This window comes from Pseudophryne corroboree, chromosome 9 (genome assembly GCF_028390025.1).
Source record: "Pseudophryne corroboree isolate aPseCor3 chromosome 9, aPseCor3.hap2, whole genome shotgun sequence".
Classification (NCBI taxonomy): domain Eukaryota; kingdom Metazoa; phylum Chordata; class Amphibia; order Anura; family Myobatrachidae; genus Pseudophryne; species Pseudophryne corroboree.
The window spans coordinates 122764182-122790787 of NC_086452.1; the positions used below are offsets into that span (position 1 = coordinate 122764182).

Genomic DNA, 26606 nt, shown 5'->3' on the forward strand with positions numbered 1-26606 from the left:
CTGCAGTCACTCCTCTCTCTCCCTGATGTGCAGATGATTGATCGCACCCGGCCGCATGCCCCCCTGCCTGCCGCCTATCTGCCCCCATGCCGGTGCCCCCCTGTCCAGCACAAGTATTTGTAATATATCATAAGGAGGGTGGCTGGCCATATCTCCCCACATTGGCCATGCTCCCCTCCCATTACCCGGGCCCAGCACAGCTGTGGGTGCCCCTGCTAAAGCCAAATATACAGTAGCTCTGATTTTGCCTCTCCAAATGCTAAAAACCTCATGTAGGTACAAACATAAAGAAAATCATGGATTTGTCTTGTATTGCCTCCCCCTTCCCTCCCATACCATTGAGGAACTTGATGTCCTCAAATACACAAGTATCTAGTCACATGATCACACAAAATATATTATATTCAGGTGCTGCTTTAGGCCAGATTTATCAATGGAATGTGCTTCTATTATATTTATAGAACACACAGCGTTATGTAAACTGTATTTATATAAGTTTCTAACTATCCTATAACATATTCTTTTTTACAAAAATCTGCCATCACTGCTTTTCTGTAAAGGTCATCGCAGTTTTTCAAGTTTACTCTCGGGGAGGTAGACAAGAGTGGGATGCCTGCTGAATTCAGACTTTTTTTTAAAGGGGCAATCACTTGCAGGGCACAACCATGCCTTGTAAGTGATTGTCCTTTTAAAAAATGTCTGTGCTCACCAAGAATCATGCACAGCCGCTGAATTCGGATGTTACTACATCCGACCCTTCATCGAACCTGCAGCATATTTACCAACAATTCCCATCCAGCTATTGCTCAGTCCCATCATTTACTTCTTCACTGGACAATTCTTTGAAAGAATATAATCTCACATACTTTATATTGGTTTGCAATGAATTTATTAGGTAATCATCTCAGGAATAGAAGAGTGAATGCAGATTTTGATTATAATGTAATACAGAGAGATAATAAATGTAAATTTCCTTGACACTGAAAAAAAGATTTCTTGGCAATTATTGATTTCATTAGAAGTTGACGAATTTCATTGTTGACAGTCGGTGAATCTGTAAAAGATAAAATTATTATTAAACTGAGTACTCAATGAGATAATACTCAATAATCAAGTATTGTGGGAGCTTTGTAAACTGGTGTGAGCCAAAGAAGTAATTTGGTCCTGTTGTCACAAAGCGGGCAGCTTCTATAACCACATTTCTGACATTGTTGAAAGGCTGAATGACAGATTTGGCTCTGTGGCTTTAATTGTATATAAAGGAAAATATGTTAGATGTATGAACAAGCATGAGAATCAAAAGACCTCTAAAATGGGAGACATTCGATATGTCGGCAGTTGGGATCCTGGCGCTCAGCATACCGGCGCCGGGATTCCGTCAGCCAGCATACTGACAACTATTCTCCCCCTTGTGGCGTCCACGACAACCCTGGAGAGAGAATAAATAGCGTGATGCGCGTAACACGCCACCATGCCCACAAGGGGTTCTTTTGCGCTCGCCATGCTGCCGGCATTCCGGCGGTTGGGATCCCAGTGCTAGTATGCTGGGCGCTGGGATCCCGAGCTTCGTTAAAACGTAGTACACCCCTCTGAAATTGCAAGGTTTTAAGCCTCTATTTTATCAGAGCGCTAACATCGTATAATGCTTTATTTAAAATCCATTAACAAGCAAATCTAAAACAGGACACACTGGAGCGATAACCCATTGCAACAAATCGGATACCAGCTTTTATAATTCAAACTACGGTTTATGTTATGGTATTTATCTCTGCAATTTGAGGGTACAATGTATGATTCTGGTACAACATAATCTGTTTTCTTTTTATTTGCCATATGAGTCATTTATTTCCCCACAACGTAATTAGACAGAGGTTTCCCACTGATCCTTAAAGGGATGTTTTGGGTACATTCATATAAGCAACATTATAAACTAAATGTTCATTAGATTATTTTGCAGCACCGTAAATAGATACACTCTGCAACCATTTATACCCTTTTCAGACTTGTATAAACTTCCTGGGTTATTGCATGTGAATGCGCATTAACCAGGGACTTTGCTTAGTCTGAAAGGGTCTTGAAGGAATATCCCAGGTAGAGCGTCCCGGCATTTCATCCCAGGTCGTGACCTGGGTAGAAGCAGGAACCGACCCGGATGCAGTGCAGTGTGAACGGGTAAGCCGGGTCAAAGTGACCTAACACCTGTTCTCTGCATAGGAGGAGGCGACTCTTGGAAATAATCATCTCCAATTGCTGCCTCCTGTAGTGCCAGCAGTGACCTCACAAACCCAGCAATATGCCGGGTGGGGCCGCAAGTCTGAAAGGGGTCTCAAGCCAGGTCGCACCTGGGAAGCACCCGTGTACAAATTCCCGGTTGCAAACTTGCTCTGGGAATCTGAAAGGGGTATAAGTAGTGAACGTATTTTATGCATACTGTAAGATCTATGCTTTTGTACCTCGTATTAATGCAAAAAATGTATAAACCCATGTCCATTATGTGTAGCAGTGAGCAAAAGAAAAGGAGAGGGAGAGAAAGAGAGCAAGAGAGAGACAAAGGGAGAGGGTGAGATGGAGAGAGGTAGAGAGAGAGAGAGAGAGAGCGATCGATCTGATTGGCAACACCTCCACTCCACTTTTTAAATTTAGAAGTTTAGTAAATCTACACCTTAGAAAGTGTACATTTGCATGTTTCTCTCTCTTTTTATTTTTTGCATGTGATTATTACTCCATACGCTACCACAAAAGAAAAAGAAAAAAATCTGCTTGTAATACTCCAGTAGAAAATCACAATGCTGGGCTGTTCATTGATGTGTGCAATACATTTGGTCCTTAAGGCGGTAAATAAAGTTTATCCCAAAAAAATCTTACTAGAAATCGCTAGCAAACCTAAATATGTTGCATTTAAGGAACCTTTTTTTTTTTTGCTTCATAACATGGAACTTACATAAACTTGTATTATTCTTCACAATAAATTCCCCAAAAGTCCTCCACCACCGGGCTTCTTACCAAGAAGGTCATCAATAGCTTTTGCCTGGTTATGAACAAATAAAATTACATTTATTATTATTATTGACAACTGCCATAATATACTGTATTTGGCCAATATTCATTGATATTTCAAAAATAAGTAGCAAACCCTTAATTAAAACATAAGTTAAAATGTTGAGCTTTTATTAAACATGGGACCCTTGGCGTCATAAAACATTTGCTTACTCAATAAATTAGTTAACTTGCTTCGCCAATTTTGTTTTCATACAGTAGCTCTTTTATTTAATAGAAATTATCTCAGTAAATCTGTTTGCTATATTACATTATTGTATTGATAATTCTGTAACCAGAAAAATTGTATACATTTAAAATTAATTTTACATTTAATCAATATATATTATAACTGAATAAAAATGAAAAGTCTATAAAGATAGAATATTTCTATAAACAGCAAAATCAACAATGCTTTGTAAACATGGAAAAAGTTTCAATGATGAAAGAAAGGATGGTGTTCTTAATAAATATCACCATAATTACCAGAACAGCCATGGTTTAGCTGTCCCATTAGTAAAACCATGTACTCCTTTGTGAATCCACATATCGCACAGGTAAAAGAGGGGCATTTCCTGTGTAACAGGAATCCCCAATCCAGTGGATTGTAATCTCATACAATTAAAAAAACACTATGCACAGATTTATCAAAGAGTGAAATGTTCCATTATCTGCAAATGCAGGTGTTTTTGCTGGTGGTAGGTCTTTTTTAATTTTGCTTTACACTATAGAGAAAAGGGTCGCTGCTGGTGAAAACCCCTACCGATGGTACAGATATTTATGTGTACCACCACAATACTTGTTATGTTACAGTACCTCCATTTCAGGATGGCAAAAACTGATCAAAATCACTTAAAAAACACTGTATTCTTAGACTATATTATTTTTTCATGTTTAATGCTTTTATACTTTAAAAAAAGTTATTTTGAAATAAGTTTTAAATAGCTGAAATCTGGGTAAACTGTCTCAAGTGTCTACAGAAAGAAAGAGTGTATACCAGCGCTGGCTGAACAAATTAAAAAGGATGGTTTGCTCTATGTAAAAAATAACAATTTATTAACACATCACATATAGACAAATTTAAAAGAAAGGAATTCCTGTTGCCACAAGGTGGCGATATAAATTAAGAATGTCTTATCTAGATAAGATTTCATAAATTTCACATTCTCCTGTATTGAAAATGTCCATTCCTAAAGGCTAGGGCAACCTCCCCGTGTGCATTCACTGTATTAGGTAAATAGTTACCAGATCCCCACGTTGGTAAGCATCAGCATTAGGATAAGTCCATTTATAGCTGTAAGGGTGGATCAGACCGGTTTGATGAATAAGTCCAGTGATGGGAGAGAAGTCCAAAATGAGCCGAAGGATGACAAAAGGCTTTGCGGGCCGGTTTGGAGAGTGAAGTCCAGATAGGTAGAGTAAGCTCAACGCGTTTCACTGGTATAATCCAGCTTCCTCAGGAGCATAAGTCCCATAAACATAGGGTACTCTATTTATAGCCTTCCTAATAATTTGATAAGCACCACCTGTTTGGGCCATTTCAAATACATAAAAGCAAACCATCCCAAATAACAATATAAAAATATAACAATCAAGAACACAGTCTTAGTATCTATTCATAAAATATACTTTATTTAAAAAACGAGTGTTATTACCTTATTTATAAAAAGGAAATATAAGATAGTGCCGATCATGTGATGTGACACATCACATGATTGACAGAAAAGGCAGTCCCATTGGTCAAAAAGCGTCTCTATGGTCACGTGATATTTATCACATGGCCGTGTTCTTAAATCCCCTTTGTCCGAGGTAAACTCTTTCCCCTAAAGGGACCTCGGAAATTTGTCTGTCCCATAGGTTAGTTTATACCACCTGACTGAGCACGTGCTCCGTCAGGTGGTATAAACTAACCTATGGGACAGACGAATTTCCGAGGTCCCTTTAGAGGAAAGAGTTTACCTCGGACAAAGGGGATTTAAGAACGCGGCCATGTGATAAATATCACGTGACCATAGAGACGCTTTTTGAGCAATGGGACTGCCTTTTCTGTCGATCATGTGATGTGTCACATCACATGATCGGCACTATCTTATATTTCCTTTTTTATAAATAAGGTAATAACACTCGTTTTTTAAATAAAGTATATTTTATGAATAGATACTAAGACTGTGTTCTTGATTGTTAGATTTTTATATTGTTATTTGGGATGGTTTGCTTTTATGTATTTGAAATGGCCCAAACGGATGGTGCTTATCAAATTATTAGGAAGGCTATAAATAGAGTACCCTATGTTTATGGGACTTATGCTCCTGAGGAAGCTGGATTATACCAGTGAAACGCGTTGAGCTTACTCTACCTATCTGGACTTCACTCTCCAAACTGGCCCGCAAAGCCTTTTGTCATCCTTCGGCACATTTTGGACTTCTCTCCCATCACTGGACTTATTCATCAAACCGGTCTGATCCACCCTTACAGCTATAAATGGACTTATCCTAATGCTGATGCTTACCAACGTGGGGATCTGGTAACTATTTACCTAATACAGTGAAAGCACAAGGGGAGGTTGCCCTAGCCTTTAGGAATGGACATTTTCAATACAGGAGAATGTGAAATTTATGAAATCTTATCTAGATAAGACATTCTTAATTTATATCGCCACCTTGTGGCAACAGGAATTCCTTTCTTTTAAATTTGTCTATATGTGATGTGTTAATAAATTGTTATTTTTTACATAGAGCAAACCATCCTTTTTAATTTGTTCAGCCAGCGCTGGTATACACTCTTTCTTACTGTTTAGTTTTTTGAGGAATTGACCTTCCTCTTACCTGCTGCTGTTGGTTGCGCACTTGCTTATTTATTATTTGTCAAGTGTCTACAGAGACTGGTTCAGTGAAGTGGTAAATGGGGAAGCGGTTAACATACCGCCAGTCGGGATCCCGGCAATCACAATACAGATGCTGGAATCCTGACAAGCAGTGAAATGCCGATGCCGGAATCCTGGCAGCACAGGCTATTCTCCCTCTATGGGTGTCCACAACATCAATAGAGGGAGAACATAACCTGTGGCGAGCGCAGCGAGCCATCTTGCCTGCATCACGGTGAGTGCAGCGAGCCCGTAAGGAGCTTTCTATAACTCGCCTCGATCCCGGCATACTGGTGGCTGGGATGCTGCTGATGGTATACTGACAGACGGCATCCAGGCCACCGGTATATCATACTGACTCCGGTAAATTAACTCTTACTGCTCTGGGCTGGTATCGCTAAGGCAGATGATCATCACCTAGTTATATTCTTTTAGTTTCAAATCAGATTCCCTGAGCCCATGATCTCGGAGTAGTTAATACTAGAGATGAGCGGGTTCAGTTCTCAGAGAACCGAACCTCCCCAAACATTACATTCCAAGCCAGAATCCGAGCCCAGCTTGGAACTTCCCACTGGACTCAGAAACCAAAACAAGGCAAAACGTCATCATCCAACTGTCGGACTCTTTTGGATTCCATATAAACAGCTGCACGTCACTGCCATTTTAACTCTGGACTTGGAGAGTGAGGGAGACAGACCTCTGTCTCTCTCTGTGGGTGGTGGCATCGGGTAGGGTCAGTGTGTTCTCTGTAGGGGTGCTGTTCCAGTTCCTGTCACTGTGGTGTCAATGTGCTGTTAGGGGTGCTGTCCTGGCTGTCACTAGTGTTTCATGTGCTGTTATGGGTGCTGCAGCTGTACATGGGTGTTGTTGTCCTGGCTGTCACTGTGTTGTACAGGGGGCAGGGGCACTGTCCTCCTGTATGCAGTTAAAATACAGGGGTGCTGCCTGTAAAAATTCAGGGGTACAGTGTAAATAAATGTACACTGACCCTGTCTTTTATGCTGTACAAATTCTGGGGTGCAGTTAAAATAAATGTACACTGGCCCTGTCTTGTATGCTGTAAATAATCTGGGGGTGCTGCTGTGAAAATAAATGTACATGGGTCCTGTATGCTGTAAAAACACAGGGGTGCTGCTGTTAAAATAAACATACACTGGTCCTGTATGCTGTACTAAAAATATAGGGGTGCTGCTGTTGAAATAAAATTACACTGGTCCTGTATGCTGTAGTAAAAACACAGGGGTGATGCTGTTAAAATAAAAGTACACTGGTCCTGTATGCTTTAAAAATACAGGGGTGCTGCTGTTATAATAAAAGTACACTGGTCCTGTATGCTGTAGTAAAAATACAGGAGTGATGCTGTTAAAATAAAAGTACACTTGTTCTGTATGCTGAAAGATACAGTGGTGATGTTGTTAAAATAAAAGTACACTGGTCCTGTACGCTTTAAAAATACAGGGGTGCTGCTTTTAAAATAAAAGTACACTGGTCCTGTATACTGTAGTAAAAATACAGGGGTGCTGCTGTTAAAATGAAAGTACACTGGCCCTGTATGCTGTAAAAATACAGGGTGCTGCTGTTAAAATAAAAGTACACTGGTCCTGTATGCTGTAAAATACAGGGGTGCTGCTGTTAAAATAAAAGTACATTGGTCCTGTATGTTGTAAAAATACAGGGGTGCTGCTGTTAAAATAACAGTACACTGGTCCTGTATACTGTAAAAATACAGGGATGCTGCTGTTAAAATAAAAGTACACTGGTTCTGTGTGCTGTAGTAAAAATACAGGGTGGTGCTGTTAAAATAAAAGTACACTTGTCCTGTATGCTTTAAAAATTCAGGGGTGCTGCTGTTACAATAAAAGTACACTGGTCCTGTATGCTGTAAAAATACAGGGGTGCTGCTGTTAAAATAAATGTACACTGGACCTGCATGCTGTAAAATACAGGGGTACAGTGAAAGTAAATGTACACTGGCCTTGCCTTTTAAGCTGTAAAATTACAGGGGTGTTGTGAAAATACTGGGGTGCTGTTACTGTCCACGGCTGCGATATCTAGGCCTGGTCTTCACAACACTGTATGGGAAGAGGAGGCTCCTACCACCATTTGCACGCCCTCTGCAAGTACTGGGAGGAGCACCTCCAGTCCAGTTGCTGATATTGATATTGAGGATGTCACTGTAGAAGTACACCAGGATGAGGAGGATATGAGTGTAGCTGGCGCTGAGGAGGAAGTTGACAATGAGGATTCTGATGGTGATGTGGTTTGTTTGAATAAGGCACCAGTGGAGACAGTTGGCCATGGGATGAAAAAGTCCATTGTCATGCCTGGGCAAAATACCAAAAAAAGCCACCCCTTTGGTGTGGAATTATTTATCCACAGGTGTCACGCCATTGATTGCCTTTGTCAATCCATAATAAGTAGGTGTAAGGACGTTAACCACTTAGGAACATCCTTCCTTATACGATACCTGTAGTGCATTCATCATGTCATTGTCAAGTTCAGAAACTTTGGGTAATAGCATAAGCAGTCCACTGACACCTAAATGATGTGGTTTGTTTGAATATTATTTCTTTGTGAGGATGTAAACACTGAAAGGGGGAGTCTGAGGATGAGGATGACATATTGCCACTGTAGAGCCAGTTTGCACAAGGAGAGATTAATTGCTTCTTTTTTGTTGGGGGCCCAAACAAACCAATCATTTCAGCCACAGTCGTGTGGCACACCCTGTCGATATAATTGATGTTTGTAAAAGTGTGCTGCCTATGCTGTATAAATACTAGTGATGTGCACCGGAAATTTTTCGGGTTTTGTGTTTTGGTTTTGGGTTCGGTTCCGCGGCCGTGTTTTGGGTTCGGACGCGTTTTGGCAAAACCTCACCGAAATTTTTTTGTCGCATTCGGGTGTGTTTTGGATTCGGGTGTTTTTTTCAAAAAACCCTAAAAAACAGCTTAAATCATAGAATTTGGGGGTCATTTTGATCCCATAGTATTATTAACCTCAATAACCATAATATCCACTCATTTTCAGTCTATTCTGAACACCTCACATCTCACAATATTATTTTTAGTCCTAAAATTTGCACCGAGGTCGCTGGATGGCTAAGCTAAGCGACGCTAGTGGCCGACACAAACACCTGGCCCATCTAGGAGTGGCACTGCAGTGTCAGACAGGATGGCCCTTCAAAAAAATTGTCCCCAAACAGCACATGACGCAAAGAAAAAAAGAGGCGCAATGAGGTACCTGTGTGACTAAGATAAGCGACCCAAGTGGCCGACACAAACATCTGGCCCATCTAGGAGTGTCACTGCAGTGTCACGCTGGATGGCCCTTCAAAAAAATACTCCCCAAACAGCACATGACGCAAAGAAAAAAAGAGGCGCAATGAGGTAGCTGTGTGACTAAGCTAAGCGACCCTAGTGGCCGACACAAACACCTGGCCCATCTAGGAGTTGCACTGCAGTGTCACGCAGGATGGCCCTTCAAAAAAATACTCCCCAAACAGCACATGATGCAAAGAAAAAAAGAGGCGCAATGAGGTAGCTGTGTGACTAAGATAAGCGACCCAAGTGGCCGACACAAACATCTGGCCCATCTAGGAGTGGCACTGCAGTGTCACGCAGGATGGCCCTTCAAAAAAAACTCCCCAAACAGCACATGACGCAAAGAAAAAAAGAGGCGCAATGAGGTAGCTGTGTGACTAAGCTAAGCGACCCTAGTGGCCGACACAAACACCTGGCCCATCTAGGAGTGGCACTGCAGTGTCACGCAGGATGGCCCTTCAAAAAATACTCCCCAGACAGCACATGACGCAAAGAAAAAAAGAGGCGCAATGAGGTAGCTGTGTGATTAAGCTAAGCGACCCTAGTGGCCGACACAAACACCTGGCCCATCTAGGAGTGGCACTGCAGTGTCACGCAGGATGGGCCTTCAAAAAAATACTCCCCAAACAGCACATGACGCAAAGAAAAAAAGAGGCGCAATGAGGTAGCTGTGTGACTAAGCTAAGCGACCCTAGTGGCCAACACAAACACCTGGCCCATCTAGGAGTGGCACTGCAGTGTCAGACAGGATGGCCCTTCAAAAAAGTTGTCCCCAAACAGCACATGATGCAAAGAAAAAAAGAGGCGCAATGAGGTAGCTGTGTGACTAAGATAAGCGACCCAAGTGGCCGACACAAACATCTGGCCCATCTAGGAGTGGCACTGCAGTGTCACGCAGGATGGCCCTTCAAAAAAATACTCCCCAAACAGCACATGACGCAAAGAAAAAAAAGAGGCGCAATGTGGTAGCTGTGTGACTAAGCTAAGCGACCCTAGTGGCCGACACAAACACCTGGCCCATCTAGGAGTGGCACTGCAGTGTCACGCAGGATGGCCCTTCAAAAAAATACTCCCCAAACAGCACATGATGCAAAGAAAAAAAGAGGCGCAATGAGGTAGCTGTGTGACTAAGCTAAGCGACCCTAGTGGCCGACACAAACACCTGGCCCATCTAGGAGTGGTACTGCAGTGTCACGCAGGATGGCCCTTCAAAAAAATACTCCCCAAACAGCACATGATGCAAAGAAAAAAAGAGGCGCAATGAGGTAGCTGTGTGACTAAGATAAGCGACCCAAGTGGCCGACACAAACATCTGGCCCATCTAGGAGTGGCACTGCAGTGTCACGCAGGATGGCCCTTCAAAAAAATACTCCCCAAACAGCACATGACGCAAAGAAAAAAAGAGGCGCAGTGAGGTAGCTGTGTGACTAAGCTAAGCGACCCTAGTGGCCGACACAAACACCTGGCCCATCTAGGAGTGGTACTGCAGTGTCACGCAGGATGGCCCTTCAAAAAAATACTCCCCAAACAGCACATGATGCAAAGAAAAAAAGAGGCGCAATGAGGTAGCTGTGTGACTAAGATAAGCGACCCTAGTGGCCGACACAAACATCTGGCCCATCTAGGAGTGGCACTGCAGTGTCACGCAGGATGGCCCTTCAAAAAAATACTCCCCAAACAGCACATGACGCAAAGAAAAAAAGAGGCGCAATGAGGTAGCTGTGTGACTAAGCTAAGCAACCCTAGTGGCCGACACAAACACCTGGCCCATCTAGGAGTGGCACTGCAGTGTCACGCAGGATGGCCCTTCAAAAAAATACTCCCCAGACAGCACATGACGCAAAGAAAAAAAGAGGCGCAATGAGGTAGCTGTGTGACTAAGCTAAGCGACCCTAGTGGCCGACACAAACACCTGGCCCATCTAGGAGTGGCACTGCAGTGTCACGCAGGATGGGCCTTCAAAAAAATACTCCCCAAACAGCACATGACGCAAAGAAAAAAAGAGGCGCAATGAGGTAGCTGTGTGACTAAGCTAAGCGACCCTAGTGGCCGACACAAACACCTGGCCCATCTAGGAGTGGCACTGCAGTGTCACGCAGGATGGCCCTTCAAAAAAATACTCCCCAAACAGCACATGATGCAAAGAAAAATGAAAGAAAAAAGAGGAAGGTCAGGCATCGCAACCGACACAATTGGACTCTCCTTGGGGATTTGTGATTTCGAAGAACGCACAGTTCTTTGCTGTGCTTTTGCCAGCTTAAGTCTTTTCTTTTTTCTAGCGAGAGGATGAGTGCTTCCATCCTCATGTGAAGCTGAACCACTAGCCATGAACATAAGCCAGGGCCTCAGCCGTTCCTTGCCACTCCGTGTCGTAAATGGCATATTGGCAAGTTTACGCTTCTCCTCAGACGCTTTTAATTTTGATTTTTGGGTCATTTTACTGATCTTTTGTGATTTGGATTTTACATGCTTTGTACTATGACATTGGGCATCGGCCTTGGCAGACGACGTTGATGGCATTTCATCGTCTTGGCCATGACTAGTGGCAGCAGCTTCAGCACGAGGTGGAAGTGGATCTTGAACTTTCCCTATTATTTTAACCTCCACATTTTTGTTCTCCATATTTTAATGCGCACAACTAAAAGTCACCACAGGTATACAATGTAGATGGACGACGAGTGACGACACAGAGGTAGGTACAGCAGTGGCCCACCGTACTGCTATATACAGTATAATAAATGGACCTGGTGGACACTGTCAGCAAACTGCTAAACTAGTATAAAGAAAAAAAGCCACCACAGGTATACAATGTAGATGGATGGATAGTATACTTATGGACGACGAGTGACGACACAGAGGTAGGTACAGCAGTGGCCTACCGTACTGCTATATACAGTATAATAAATGGACCTGGTGGACACTGTCAGCAAACTGCTAAACTAGTATAAAGAAAAAAAGCCACCACAGGTATACAATGAAGATGGATGGATAGTATACTTATTATTATTAATGGATGACGAGTGACTGACGACACAGAGGTAGGTACAGCAGTGGCCTACCGTACTGCTATATACAGTATAATGGACCTGGTGGACACTGTCAGCAGACTGCTAAACAAGTACTACTAGTATAAAAAAAAAGCCACCACAGGTATACAATGTAGATTGATGGTAGTATACTTATGGACAACGAGTGACGACACAGAGGTAGGTACATCAGTGGCCTACCGTACTGCTATATACAGTATAATGGACCTGGTGGACACTGTCAGCAGACTGCTAAACTAGTACTACTAGTATAAAAAAAAAAAGCCACCACAGGTATACAATGTAGATGGATGGATAGTATACTTATGGACGACGAGTGACGACACAGAGGTAGGTACAGCAGTGGCCTACCGTACTGCTATATACAGTATAATGGACCTGGTGGACACTGTCAGCAGACTGCTAAATTAGTACTACTAGTATAAAGAAAAAAAGCCACCACAGGTATACAATGTAGATGGATGGATAGTATACTTATGGACGACGAGTGACGACACAGAGGTAGGTACAGCAGTGGCCTACCGTACTGCTATATACAGTATAATGGACCTGGTGGACACTGTCAGCAGACTGCTAAACTAGTACTACTAGTATAAAGAAAAAAAGCCACCACAGGTATACAATGTAGATGGATGGATAGTATACTTATGGACGACGAGTGACGACAAAGAGGTAGGTACAGCAGTGGCCTACCGTACTGCTATATACAGTATAATGGACCTGGTGGACACTGTCAGCAGACTGCTAAACTAGTACTACTAGTATAAAGAAAAAAAGCCACCACAGGTATACAATGTAGATGGATGGATAGTATACTTATGGACGACGAGTGACGACACAGAGGTAGGTACAGCAGTGGCCTACCGTACTGCTATATACAGTATAATAAATGGACCTGGTGGACACTGTCAGCAAACTGCTAAACTAGTATAAAGAAAAAAAGCCACCACAGGTATACAATGTAGATGAATGGATAGTATACTTATTATTATTAATGGATGACGAGTGACTGACGACACAGAGGTAGGTACAGCAGTGGCCTACCGTACTGCTATATACAGTATAATGGACCTGGTGGACACTGTCAGCAGACTGCTAAACTAGTATAAAAAAAAGCCACCACAGGAGTGTTTTTCAGGCAGACAAACGTATACTGGTGGTCACTGTCAGCAAAACTGTGCACCGTACTCCTGCTATAGCTGCTCCCCAGTCCCCACAATTAAGCAGTGTGAGCACTCAGCACAGATATATCATGCAGCACACTGAGCACAGATATGGTATGGAGCGTTTTTTTCAGGCAGAGAACGGATAAAAAAAAACTGGTGGTCACTATCAGCAAAACTCTGCACTCTACTCCGAGTCCTAACAGCTGCTCCCCAATCCTCCCCACAATTAGTAATAAAACAAGCAATCAACTGTCTCTTCTACAATTATAAACGGAGAGGACGCCAGCCACGTCCTCTCCCTATCAATCTCAATGCACGTGTGAAAATGGCGGCGACGCGCGGCTGCTTATATAGAATCCGAATCTCGCGAGAATCCGACAGCGGGATGATGACGTTCGGGCGCGCTCGGGTTAGCCGAGCAAGGCGGGAGGATCCGAGTCTGCTCGGACCCGTGTAAAAAAAGGTAAAGCTCGGGTGGGTTCGGTTTCTCGGAAACCGAACCCGCTCATCACTAATAAATACAGATGTGCTGCCGTATAATTCTAGTGGTGCTGCGGTACTTGGTTTAAATGAAAGCCTAGAACACATATGAAACAAGCTTAAACAACACAAACATATTTTTGAAAACATAGCCACAAAGGTGGTAATGGAAATTGCAATTTTGATGAAGTGTTTCCCAATGAGACCACATTTGTGGCCAAAATCAGTCAATCTCAGAAGAGACAGAATCATAATCCAGCGCAACTGCAGGAGAGGTAAAAGAGAGATTTTCAGATGGAGTATTAGAGAGAGGTTCTTCTCAATTATTTCATGTTAGGGAATCACTCAAATGAATGGCTCCAATTAGTCAACCTTAATTTTGATTTATTATTAATGTTCCACATTTTGGGATTATTTATTTACAGGATGCGCATTTGTTGTACAGGGTTCTTTTCCTAAGGGCTGCATAGGGCTATCGCAAGACCTTGCAGTGTTAAAACAGAGTTTCAGTGATCCTGCATTGCATCAGCTTTCCATTGCACTGCAGCACTAGATAGGCCAGGAGCTCCTGTGAGGCACAAACAGTTACTGAATAAGGCCCAGTATGGAATCTCATGGTGACTTACAGCCAGGAAGATGTCTGGCTTGCCAGGCTGTGGCATGCTGTGGGCACAGAGGTTAGAATTGTTCCTCCCACAGTCCTGCTTATAGTATGAAATGATTGTTTGACTGTCGAGTGGTAAGATCCACTAGGCAGGGGCTCAATAACAAAAAATTCACTGCACAGTCCTGCTTAGTACTGTACTGAACTCACCTGAACTCAACTTGTCCCATCTGGGGCTGCTGTGGGGGCTCAGGAGGGGCTGCTAAAACATCTAAGGCTGCTTTATTTAAAAATTAAATATGAAAAAAATAAGAAGACAGACAGGTATGCTCACATGCGTGTAACTGGGACACACAGGTATGCTCACATGCGTGTAACTGGGAGCTGTGAAAAACGAAAATAAGGCATCTGCCACAAAATATGTAAATAAAAATGCAATAAAAAATAGATAAAAAGAAACCCACGAGATTTTAACAAAATAAGTCTCCAGACTGCATGGAGGGGAAAATATCCAACCTTGATCCTTGCCTCTTCTCATAATGTGAAAAGTCATCAAATATGTAGGTGGTATGTTTTTAGCTATCTATGATTTGGAGCATTTGATGAGCTTTTTCCAGGGGGACCACCTGTTTTCTGATATGATGGGTTTATTAAACTGTGCATGTCCTGTTTAAACAACATAAGGGAGGGTGGGAGGGCCAAGGACAATTCCATCGTGCGCCTCTTTTTTATCTTTGCATGATGTGCTCTTTGGGGCCTAGTTTGTAAAACTGCCATCCTGTCTACCACTGCAGTGCCACTCCTAGATGGGCCAGGTGTTTTTGCCACCCACTTGTGTCACTTAGCTTAGTCATCCAGCTACCTCGGTGCAACCTTTTGGCCTAAAAACAATATTGTGAGGTGTTCAGAATAGACTGGAAATGAGTAGAAATGAATGTTATTGAGATTAATAATACCGTAGGATCAAAATTACCCCCAAACTCTGTGATTTAAGCTGTTTTTATGTATCTTTTTAAAAAAACATCCAGATCCAAAACCAAAATCCAAAAGGGTGGTTTTGGCAAAACCAATCCAGATCCAAAACACGAACGGAGATCCAGATCCAAAACCAAAACGCAAAACCTGAAAAGTGTCCACCGCACATCTCTAGTTCATACTATTCCTACTGTAATTCTAATTTTTTGCCAATGAGTGCAGGCTACATCTCCGATAATAAGTAGGATTGTAATTTGAGAATTAATGTTTTGGAAATAGGGCAGGGTGCTGTTGGTACCAGTACCAACATTTAAGAAAAGGGAGGGCAATAGAGTTACCTTCCACTACAACATATTCATTTATTTTTATTTAGTTCAATTTACCTTTTGTCTTTAAATGTATTTTTTTTCATACCATATTTATATTGAGTTTTAATAGTAATGGATATAGGCAGGTACAGAAAAGAAGTGGAGACAGGGGGAAGGGGTTGACGGTACACACAAATGAGCAAAGAGCATACAAAATGCATCTAGGTCCAAGATAAAAATCACATGGAAATACATACGAATCAATGTACATAGTAATATAATGATATAATAATATAATAGAAGAAGAAAATGTCAAGTTACCGGCTTGATCATATGCATACACAGAAGAATATACAATTACTGGTTCATATCCAGTGAGAACGGTCTACCGGCCAGCCCAGGGGCTCTCATTAACCAATAATTGCTCCACAGGAACCAGCGCAGCCAGTGACAAGTGGATGAAGAGTAATAAGTAGCCCCTGCTGTTTCAAACTCATAATGGGATTGGGTCATATTTCCGATAGCTTCAATAGTGGGGACAGTTTGTGTATGCCAGTGATGGGCTAACAGAAGTTTTGCTGCGATAAGTACTGTGTATGGCCCATTATGTATCAGTCGTTCGGCGTAAGGTCACCAAAATATACATGGCGCAGAGCTAACTTCGGATGAGGGGACACCGGAAATCCTAGGACTCTTGAGATAAGTGTAAACACCAAGTTCCATAGGCTAGTAATTGTGGGGCATGACCAAGAAATATGTAACAAGTTAACGTTCACACATTGCCACAATTTCGCCAACATAGCTTAGAGATAGAGGGTTGCATGGCGTGTAGGCGTGCAGGTGTTAAATATAAACAGGGGAGAAGTTTGTAAAATAATTCAGCATGGGACAAGCATCTCCACTGTCAAAACTGGTTTGAAATATTGATTTCCAGTCCTCATCTGAAATAGTACAGGCTAAATCAGCTTCCCAATTAACCTGGGACATGAATTTCTTGAGGGATTGAGATCCAGTCGCAAGATTATACCACCGCGTGATACACCCCCTACTATCCTTTTTAATAAGTAAATCATGCACATATTTAGGTATGGTGGATACTCCACCGGGAGACCGTGTGGGTCCTGACAACAAATTTCTTAATTGGAGAAATTTGTAAAAGTCCTTATGAGACAAGGAGAATTGTGATTGTATTTGATTAAAAGGCAGTAAAGAGCCCGCCACGGTCACCTCACGGAGACACCACCCCTCTGGACATCCATGTGTCAAACAGAAGATCCAGTATGACAGGCCAGACCCCTTAGTGAAAGGTCAGTGGAAGGGAGGGAGACCTCAGTCATTTTGGATACAAGTTCTAGCCACGCCCTGCACGTGGATTGTACCACACTGGACCCAATGGCCACATTTCCCTTCAGTTGCTGGAACCCACAGCACATCATCCAAAGGGAATGGGGATAATAATTAGGGATGTGCACTTGAAATTTTTCGGGTTTTGTGTTTTGGTTTTGGGTTCGGTTCCGCGGCCGTGTTTTGGGTTCGAACGCGTTTTGGCAAAACCTCACCAAATTTTTTTTTGTCGGATTTGGGTGTGTTTTGGATTTGGGTGTTTTTTTCAAAAAACCCTAAAAAACAGCTTAAATCATAGAATTTGGGGGTCATTTTGATCCCAAAGTATTATTAACCTCAAAAACCATAATTTCCACTCATTTTCAGTCTATTCTGAACACCTCACACCTCACAATATTATTTTTAGTCCTAAAATTTGCACCGAGGTCGCTGGATGGCTAAGCTAAGCGACCCAAGTGGCCGACACAAACACCTGGCCCATCTAGGAGTGGCACTGCAGTGTCACGCAGGATGGCCCTTCCAAAAAACACTCCCCAAACAGCACATGACGCAAAGAAAAAAAGAGGCGCAATGAGGTAGCTGTGTGACTAAGCTCAACGACCCAAGTGGCCGACACAAACACCTGGCCCATCTAGGAGTGGCACTGCAGTGTCACGCAGGATGGCCCTTCCAAAAAACACTCCCCAAACAGCACATGACGCAAAGAAAAAAAGAGGCGCAATGAGGTAGCTGTGTGACTAAGCTCAACGACCCAAGTGGCCGACACAAACACCTGGCCCATCTAGGAGTGGCACTGCAGTGTCACGCAGGATGGCCCTTCCAAAAAACACTCCCCAAACAGCACATGACGCAAAGAAAAAAAGAGGTGCAATGAGGTAGCTGTGTGACTAAGCTCAGCGACCCAAATGGCCGACACAAACACCTGGTCCATCTAGGAGTGGCACTGCAGTGTCACGCAGGATGGCCCTTCCAAAAAACACTCCCCAAACAGCACATGATGCAAAGAAAAAAAGAGGCGCTATGAGGTAGCTGTGTGACTAAGCTCAACGACCCAAGTGGCCGACACAAACACCTGGCCCATCTAGGAGTGGCACTGCAGTGTCACGCAGGATGGCCCTTCCAAAAAACACCCCCCAAACAGCACATGACGCAAAGAAAAAAAGAGGCGCAATGAGGTAGCTGTGTGAGTAAGCTAAGCGACCCTAGTGGCCGACACAAACACCTGGCCCATCTAGGAGTGGCACTGCAGTGTCACGCAGGCTGGCCCTTCAAAAAACTACTCCCCAAACAGCACATGACGCAAAGAAAAAAAGAGGCGCAATGAGGTAGCTGTGTGAGTAAGCTAAGCGACCCTAGTGGCCGACACAAACACCTGGCCCATCTAGGAGTGGCACTGCAGTGTCACGCAGGATGGCCCTTCAAAAAACTACTCCCCAAACAGCACATGACGCAAAGAAAAAAAGAGGCGCAATGAGGTAGCTGTGTGAGTAAGCTAAGCGACCCTAGTGGCCGACACAAACACCTGGCCCATCTAGGAGTGGCACTGCAGTGTCACGCAGGATGGCCCTTCAAAATACACTCCCCAAACAGCACATGACGCAAAGAAGAAAAAAAAGAGGCGCAATGAGGTAGCTGTGTGAGTAAGCTAAGCGACCCTAGTGGCCGACACAAACACCTGGCCCATCTAGGAGTGGCACTGCAGTGTCACGCAGGATGGCCCTTCAAAAAAATACTCCCCAAACAGCACATGACGCAAAGAAAAATTAAAGAAAAAAGAGGTGCAAGATGGAATTGTCCTTGGGCTCTCCCACCCACCCTTATGTTGTATAAACAGGACATGCACACTTTAACCAACCCATCATTTCAGTGACAGGGTCTGCCACACGACTGTGACTGAAATGACGGGTTGGTTTGGACCCCCACCAAAAAAGAAGCAATTAATCTCTCCTTGCACAAACTGGCTCTACAGAGGCTAGATGTCCACCTCATCATCAACCTCCGATATATCACCGTGTACATCCCCCTCCTCACAGATTATCAATTCGTCCCCACTGGAATCCACCATCTCAGCTCCCTGTGTACTTTGTGGAGGCAATTGCTGCTGGTCAATGTCTCCACGGAGGAATTGATTATAATTCATTTTAATGAACATCATCTTCTCCACATTTTCTGGAAGTAACCTCGTACGCCGATTGCTGACAAGGTGAGCGGCGGCACTAAACAATCTTTCGGAGTACACACTTGTGGGAGGGCAACTTAGGTAGAATAAAGCCAGTTTGTGCAAGGGCCTCCAAATTGCCTCTTTTTCCTGCCAGTATAAGTACGGACTGTCTGACGTGCCTACTTGGATGCGGTCACTCATATAATCCTCCACCATTCTTTCAATGGGGAGAGAATCATATGCAGTGCCAGTAGACGACATGTCCGTAATCGTTGGCAGGTCCTTCAGTCCGGACCAGATGTCAGCATCAGCAGTCGCTCCAGACTGCCCTGCATCACCGCCAGCGGGTGGGCTCGGAATTCTGAGCCTTTTCCTCGCACCCCCAGTTGCGGGAGAATGTGAAGGAGGAGATGTTGACAGGCCGCGTTCCGCTTGACTTGACAATTTTCTCACCAGCAGGTCTTTGAACCCCAGCAGACTTGTGTCTGCCGGAAAGAGAGATCCAAGTAGGTTTTAAATCTAGGATCGAGCACGGTGGCCAAAATGTAGTGCTCGGATTTCAACAGATTGACCACCCGTGAATCCTTGTTAAGCGAATTAAGGGCTCCATCCACAAGTCCCACATGCCTAGCGGAATCGCTCTGTTTTAGCTCCTCCTTCAATGTCTCCAGCTTCTTCTGCAAAAGCCTGATGAGGGGAATGACCTGACTCAGGCTGGCAGTGTCTGAACTGACTTCACGTGTGGCAAGTTCAAAAGGTTGCAGAACCTTGCACAACGTTGAAATCATTCTCCACTGCGCTTGAGACAGGTGCATTCCACCTCCTATATCGTGCTCAGTTGTATAGGCTTGAATGGCCTTTTGCTGCTCCTCCAACCTCTGAAGCATATAGAGGGTTGAATTCCACCTCGTTACCACTTCTTGCTTCAGATGATGGCAGGGCAGGTTCAGGCGTTTTTGGTGTTGCTCCAGTCTTCTGTACGTGGTGCCTGTACGCCGAAAGTGTCCCGCAATTCTTCTGGCCACCGACAGCATCTCTTGCACACCCCTTTTGTTTTTTAAATAATTCTGCACCACCAAATTCAAGGTATGTGCAAAACATGGGACGTGCTGGAATTTGCCCAGATTTAATGCACACACAATATTGCTGGCGTTGTCCGATGCCACAAATCCACAGGAGAGTCCAATTGGGGTAAGCCATTCCGCAATGATCTACCTCAGTTGCCGTAAGAGGTTTTCAGCTGTGTGCGTATTCTGGAAACCGGTGATACAAAGCGTAGCCTGCCTAGGAAAGAGTTGGCGTTTGCGAGATGCTGCTACTGGTGCCGCCGCTGCTGTTCTTGCGGCGGGAGTCCATACATCTACCCAGTGGGCTGTCACAGTCATATAGTCCTGACCCTGCCCTGCTCCACTTGTCCACATGTCCGTGGTTAAGTGGACATTGGGTACAACTGCATTTTTTAGGACACTGGTGAGTCTTTTTCTGAGGTCTGTGTACATTTTCGGTATCGCCTGCCTAGAGAAATGGAACCTAGATGGTATTTGGTACCGGGGACACAGTACCTCCAACAAGTCTCTAGTTGCCTCTGCAGTAATGATGGATACCGGAACCACGTTTCTCACCGCCCAGGATGCCAAGGCCTCAGTTATCCGCTTTGCAGCAGGATGACTGCTGTGATATTTCATCTTCCTCGCAAAGGACTGTTGGACAGTCAATTGCTTGGTGGAAGTAGTAAAAGTGGTCTTACGAGTACGACTTCCCCTCTGGGATGACCATCGACTCCCAGCAGCAACAACAGCAGCGCCAGCAGCAGTAGGCGTTACACGCAAGGATGCATCGGAGGAATCCCAGGCAGGAGAGGACTCGTCATAATTGCCAGTGACATGGCCTGCAGGACTATTGGCATTCCTGGGGAAGGAGGAAATTGACACTGAGGGAGTTGGTGGGGTGGTTTGCGTGAGCTTGGTTACAAGAGGAAGGGATTTACTGGTCAGTGGACTGCTTCCGCTGTCGCCCAAAGTTTTTGAACTTGTCACTGACTTATTAAGAATGCGCTGCAGGTGACGTATAAGGGAGGATGTTCCGAGGTGGTTAACATCCTTACCCCTACTTATTACAGCTTGACAAAGGCAACACACGGCTTGACAAATGTCCGCATTTCTGTTGAAATACTTCCACACCGAAGAGCTGATTTTTTTGGTATTTTCACCAGGCATGTCAATGGCCATATTCCTCCCACGGACAACAGGTGTCTCCCCGGGTGCCTGACTTAAACAAACCACCTCACCATCAGAATCCTCCTTGTCAATTTCCTCCCCAGCGCCAGCAACACCCATATCCTCCTCATCCTGGTGTACTTCAACACTGACATCTTCAATCTGACTATCAGGAACTGGACTGCGGGTGCTCCTTCCAGCACTTGCAGGAAGCGTGCAAATGGTGGAAGGCGCATGCTCTTCACGTCCAGTGTTGGGAAGGTCAGGCATCGCAACCGACACAATTGGACTCTCCTTGTGGATTTGGGATTTCGAAGAACGCACAGTTCTTTGCTGTGCTTTTGCCAGCTTGAGTCTTTTCATTTTTCTAGCGAGAGGCTGAGTGCTTCCATCCTCATGTGAAGCTGAACCACTAGCCATGAACATAGGCCAGGGCCTCAGCCGTTCCTTGCCACTCCGTGTGGTAAATGGCATATTGGCAAGTTTACGCTTCTCCTCCGACAATTTTATTTTAGATTTTTGAGTCCTTTTTTTACTGATATTTGGTGTTTTGGATTTTACATGCTCTGTACTATGACATTGGGCATCGGCCTTGGCAGACGACGTTGATGGAATTTCATCGTCTCGGCCATGACTAGTGGCAGCAGCTTCAGCACGAGATGGAAGTGGATCTTGATCTTTCCCTATTTTTGGAACCTCAACATTTTTGTTCTCCATATTTTAATAGGCACAACTAAAAGGCACCTCAGGTAAACAATGGAGATGGATGAATACTAGTATACTTATGGATGACGAGCGACTGCCGACACAGAGGTAGCTACAGCCGTGGACTACCGTACTGTGTCTGCTGCTAATATAGACTGGATGATAATGAGATAAAATTAAAATATATATATATATATCACACTAGTACTGCAGCCGGACAGGTATATATTATGTCAGCACTGCAGACTCCTAAAGTAAGCTACTAGTATCAAGAAGATAGAAAAAAAAAAGAAAACACGGGTAGGTGGTATACAATTATGGATGGACGAGCGACTGCCGACACAGAGGTAGCTACAGCCGTGGACTACCGTACTGTGTCTGCTGCTAATATAGACTGGATGATAATGAGATAAAATTAAAATATATATATATATCACACTAGTACTGCAGCCGGACAGGTATATATTATGTAATGACGGACCTGCTGGACACTGTCTGTCAGCACTGCAGACTCCTAAAGTAAGCTACTAGTATCAAGAAGATATAAAAAAAAAAAAAAAACACGGGTAGGTGGTATACAATTATGGATGGACAAGCGACTGCCGACACAGAGGTAGCTGCTGCCGTGGACTACCGTACTGTGTCTGCTGCTAATATAGACTGGATGATAATGAGATAAAATTAAAATATATATATATATATCACACTAGTACTGCAGCCGGACAGGTATATATTATGTAATGACGGACCTGCTGGACACTGTCTGTCAGCACTGCAGACTCCTAAAGTAAGCTACTAGTATCAAGAAGATAGAAAAAAAAAAACCACGGGTAGGTGGTATACAATTATGGATGGACGAGCGACTGCCGACACAGAGGTAGCTACAGCCGTGGACTACCGTACTGTGTCTGCTGCTAATATAGACTGGATGATAATGAGATAAAATTAAAATATATATATATATATCACACTAGTACTGCAGCTGGACAGGTATATATTATGTAATGACGGACCTGCTGGACACTGTCTGTCAGCACTGCAGACTCCTAAAGTAAGCTACTAGTATCAAGAAGATAGAAAAAAAAAAAAAAAAACCACGGGTAGGTGGTATACAATTATGGATGGACGAGCGACTGCAGACACAGAGGTAGCTACAGCCGTGGACTACCGTACTGTGTCTGCTGCTAATATAGACTGGATGATAATGAGATAAAATTAAAATATATATATATATCACACTAGTACTGCAGCCGGACTGGTATATATTATGTAATGACGGACCTGCTGGACACTGTCTGTCAGCACTGCAGACTCCTAAAGTAAGCTACTAGTATCAAGAAGATAGAAAAAAAAAAAAAACACGGGTAGGTGGTATACAATTATGGATGGACGAGCGACTGCCGACACAGAGGTAGCTACAGCCGTGGACTACCGTACTGTGTCTGCTGCTAATATAGACTGGATGATAATGAGATAAAATTAAAATATAAATATATCACACTAGTACTGCAGCCGGACAGGTATATATTATGTAATGACGGACCTGCTGGACACTGTCTGCAGAATGCGTTTATAAAAACACCACACGACGAGTGTTTAACTTTTTCAGGCAGACAATCACAATATACTGGTGGTCAGCAGACAATCACAATATACTGGTGGTCAGTGGTCACTGGTCAGTCACACTGGCAGTGGCACTCTGGCAGCAAAAGTGTGCACTGTACTTAAAATATGTACTCCTGCTATAACTGCTCCCCAGTCTCCCCCACAATTAAGCTGTGTGAGCAGTGAGCACTCAGCACAGTCAGATAATGATATACAGTATTACATATGATGCAGCACACTGGGCTGAGCACAGATATGGTATGTGACTGTGTCACACTGTGTATCGTTTTTTTTCAAGCAGAGAACGGATTAATTAAACTGGTGGTGGTCACTGGTCACTGGTCACACTATCAGCAAGTAGTACTCCGTCCTAAGCAGACAATCACAATATACTGGTGGTCAGTGTGGTCACTGGTCAGTCACACTGGCAGTGTGGCACTCTGGCAGCAAAAGTGTGCACTGTACTTAAAATATATTATTTATGTACTCCTGCTCTAACTGCTCCCCAGTCTCCCCCACAATTAAGCTGTGTGAGCAGTGAGCACTCAGCACAGTCAGATATACAGTATTACATATGATGATGCAGCACACTGAGGCTGAGCACAGATATGGTATGTGACTGTGTCACACTGTGTATCGTTTTTTTTCAGGCAGAGAACGGATTAATTAAACTGGTGGTCAATGGTCACTGGTCACACTATCAGCAAGTAGTAGTACTCCAGTCCTAATATGCTCCCCAAAATTAGTAAATAGTGTCTCTAACTCTCTACTCTCTTCTCTATAAACGGAGAGGACGCCAGCCACGTCCTCTCCCTATCAATCTCAATGCACGTGTGAAAATGGCGGCGACGCGCGGCTCCTTATATAGAATCCGAGTCTCGCGATAGAATCCGAGCCTCGCGAGAATCCGACAGCGGGATGATGACGTTCGGGCGCGCTCGGGTTAACCGAGCAAGGCGGGAGGATCCGAGCCTGCTCGGCCCCGTGTAAAAAAAGCTGAAGTTCGGCGGGTTCGGATTCCGAGAAACCGAACCCGCTCATCACTAATAATAATCCTTGCTCCAGGTAGACCCAAAACTTAGGTTCATCATGACCAGTCCACGCTCCCATCTGGGCAAGGACACAAGCTAGAGGATAAGACCACAAATCTGTGTGTGTGTGTGTGGGGGGGGGGGGGGGGGGAGGCATTCTGCAGTCCATGTGTGTTTGTGTGATGTGCTAAAAGGAAAAGGGGAAGGGATTGTAGTTGTTGCACAGGAAACAATGGAGGTCATTTCGAGTTGATCGTTCGCTAGCAGTTTTTAGCAGCCATGCAAACGCATTGTCGCCGCCCACTGGGGAGTGTATGAAGGCTTTGCAGATGTCCGAACGCTTGTGCAGCAGAGCGCCTGCAAAATCTTTTTGTGCAAAACAAGACCAGTCCTGTATTTATTCCTCGTGTGCTTTGATTCTAATGACGGAGGGACGACTTTTGACGTCACACACCCGCCCAGCGAACGCCCAGCCACGCCTGCGTTTTTCCAAACACTCACTGAAAACGGTCAGTTGACACCCAGAAACGCCCACTTCATGTCAATCTTCCTGCGTTCGGCCGTGCGACAGGAATGTTCTTTAGACTGTGCAAACCCACGATGCTCATTGTACCTGTACGACGTGCCTGCGCATTGCGGTGCATACGCATTTGCAGAAATGCCGATTTTTAGCCTGATCGCTGCGAACAACGGCAGCTAGCGATCAACTCGGAATGACCCTCACTGTCTCTATGATTCTTTGTTATGTATTTGAGTATTTAAAACCCCTAATGTCAATTGTTTATAACAGTGGTTCCCAAACTTTTTTGAATCACGGCGCCCTAGAGTATCAGAATTTTTTTTCACGGCACCCCTAGGCCAAAAGTTTCTTATTGAGAAATTTAGAAAAAAAAATTAAATTAAGTAAAATGTCAGCCTTAGGTTCAGTTATGTGGTGAGGGACAGCATTCATTTCTGGTTGTCCACATCATTTATGATTGGAAGACATCAGCACTGGTTTTGCCTATTACATTGGGGGTCATTCCGAGTTGTTCGCTCAGTATTTTTTTTCTCGCAACGGAGCGATTAGTCGCTAATGCGCATGCGCAATGTCCGCAGTGCGACTGCGCCAAGTAAATTTGCTATGCAGTTAGGTATTTTACTCACGGCATTACGAGGTTTTTTCTTTGTTCTGGTGATCGGAGTGTGATTGACAGGAAGTGGGTGTTTCTGGGCGGAAACAGGCCGTTTTATGGGTGTGTGCGAAAAAACGCTACCGTTTCTGGGAAAAACGCGGGAGTGGCTGGAGAAACGGAGGAGTGTCTGGGCGAACGCTGGGTGTGTTTGTGACGTCAAACCAGGAACGACAAGCACTGAACTGATCGCAAATGCCGAGTAAGTCTGGAGCTACTCAGAAACCGCTAAGAGGTGTGTGGTCGCAATTTAGAGAATCTTTCGTTCGCAATTTTAAGAAGCTAAGATTCACTCCCAGTAGGCGGCGGCTTAGCATGTGTAAAGCTGCTAAAAGCAGCTTGCGTGCGAACAACTCGGAATGACCCCCATTGACCATAAATATTTGAATTGGTTCTTGACACCAATCCAAGGCACCCCTGCAAGTGTCCTGAGGCACCCCAGGGTGCCACGGCACACAGTTTGGGAACCACTGGTTTATAACATTTGATATCCGTTGTTGGGGGTGCTACCACAGATCATGTAATTGTTGAGAAAAAACACAAAAAGAGGAGGATCTGTTTCCGGTGCACTAT

At 44.1% G+C, this 26606-nt stretch overlaps 1 long non-coding RNA gene across 1 annotated transcript in view; it reads right to left on the reverse strand.

Moving 5' to 3' along the window:
• Positions 1-910: 910 nt before the first annotated feature.
• LOC134956773 (uncharacterized) overlaps positions 911-26606 on the reverse strand; it is a 74071-nt gene continuing 48375 nt past the window's right edge. The window contains exons 4-5 of the long non-coding RNA XR_010186161.1: positions 2942-3028; positions 911-1054 (exon numbers count right to left, since the gene is read on the reverse strand). This is a non-coding gene — a long non-coding RNA (uncharacterized LOC134956773). The remainder of the gene's footprint in view (positions 1055-2941; positions 3029-26606) is intronic.